General features: G+C 48.1%; 1 non-coding gene across 1 annotated transcript; it reads left to right on the top strand.

Moving 5' to 3' along the window:
- The first annotated feature begins 271 nt into the window (after positions 1-271).
- Positions 272-343, top strand: TRNAE-CUC. Its single transcript has one exon. It is a non-coding gene; the product is annotated as a tRNA-Glu (tRNA).
- The last annotated feature ends 1,600 nt before the right edge of the window (positions 344-1,943 follow it).

Genomic DNA, 1,943 nt, shown 5'->3' with positions numbered 1-1,943 from the left:
CCCCAGCCACCATCCCGCCTCCCGCCCACGGCCAGGGCCCTTCACCAGCCTCGCCTGAGCGGCCCCCTCTCTTCCCCAGCCTGCCGCCGCTATTCACTTCCGTGGAGTGGAATACAACGTCCTTCTCCACATGTAGCTGCTTCCAGGACTTGGTACTGCCTGGAAAATGGGAGCACAAAGAAAAAGCAGCGGCGCAAGGGGGTCGAAAGTCGACGGGAAGTTTCCTTTGTCATTGCTTCTTTACAAAGAAGTGGAAAGAACGAAGTAAGGCTCCCTGGTGGTCTAGTGGTTAGGATTCGGCGCTCTCACCGCCGCGGCCCGGGTTCGATTCCCGGTCAGGGAAAACTCAGTTTTTCTATCTTCACCCCTTCATCTCTGTTTTGTTTTAGGATTCTCTCCGTCCCCTCTCCTTCTGCCCTTACAATTCTGGGACCATCGACCGGCTGCTGTGCGAGCCCGAGGCGCGGGAGTTGTAAGACGCACCTGACAGCCTGGAGAAATAGGGCACGAATCGTGCAGGAAGTGTCAGCGCCCTGTGCTGGTGGGCAGGGGAAGGTGTAGCGTTAGCAGGTGCCTGGAAATCTTTCAGTCAGTCACAGCACTGCTTATAGACACCCCATGCCCACCCACAGGGATTCTAGAAGTCAGCAGAGGCCTGCCTAGAGGGTCACATGCATTTAGAAATAACATAACGCCTTTTTTTTTTTTCTTTTGGCTTCTCTAACAGCTTAGGGTGCTCCCACACCTTCCCCCCCACAGGTGAATGGTCACTTACTGCTATCATGAAGCCTTGAACCGCAGCAGCAAGGACCCAGTAGGGGCTGGAGCATCTCTCTTATAAGGAAAGGATGAGGAAACTGGGCCTGTTCAGCCTTGACCAAGACAGCTGAGACAGGACCTCATCAGTGCCTACAGGTACCTGAAGTGAGGTGCCAAGGGGATAGAGCCAGGCTCTCCTTAGGGTGCCTGATGCAAAAGCACCACGGGAAATAATGGCTTTGGCTGCCTTTCCCAGGGCGTGCCAGAGCCTAGGCTGCCCTCCACTGCATACAGGAGCGTCTCGTGGGAAAGGTCCTCCACTATATTTTTTATGAAAAAGAGGCTTCAAGGAGGTTCAAAGGGAAGAGATCACCTTTGCTCTAAGGCAGAAGGAAAACAGTCAAAAGGACTGTTGTCACTCTTTAGATATAAAGAAAATGTGCCACCAAATTATAGTTAAACACAGGTCCACAGGTGGCCACCCAAGGAATTATTGCATTCCTATGGCTGGAGATTCTTAAGAGTGGGCTGGACAAGTTATCAGGTTTCTCAAATTGAGCAAGGGGAATGGCTCAGTGGATCTCCTAAGATCCTGAAAGTCACAATTATATTATTTCATCCTGCACTTTCCCCTATAATTAACAGTTTACCTGTTAGTTAGAAATGTGTAGGGCTCTGAGATTCTTCTCTCCCTCTTTGATCTCAGTGAAATGCCTTACCAAGTTGGTGGAAGAAGTTGCTGCTTTCTATGTCAGAAAATGATGGGCAATTTTAGAAGCAGCTAAAATTAATTTCCAGTGTTGACTACCTTCCCAGAAAAGGCATATATATGGTTTTACAGAATAGGAACAAAACAAGCATTTCCTTTTGCTTTAACTCATTTTGTAGTAGGACATTTGCATGCTCTTAGCAGTGTAAGTCCACCTGTAGAGTCACCTGTGAAAAAATAATCACAGGTAAGATTTTAAAAATATGTAAAAAATGCCAGAATAGCTCTTGCACACAAAGAAAGAGTAGTTTCCAATATTTTGTTAAGAATGCTGCGTAATCTCTGAAGAAGCTATCAAATGGCCTTCCAAATCCCTTTTCAGTCCAATGCCAGACTTGAAACTTGCCCTTGCATAGACAACAAATATTCACCCAGCAAGGAGTAGGCACCAATCCTCTTGGCTTAGTGTCCTCAC

Source organism: Geospiza fortis, unplaced genomic scaffold, assembly GCF_000277835.1.
Source record: "Geospiza fortis unplaced genomic scaffold, GeoFor_1.0 scaffold98, whole genome shotgun sequence".
Lineage (NCBI taxonomy): Eukaryota > Metazoa > Chordata > Aves > Passeriformes > Thraupidae > Geospiza > Geospiza fortis.
Note: the sequence above shows the minus strand (reverse complement) of the source record. Positions and strands in the feature narration are given on the sequence as shown.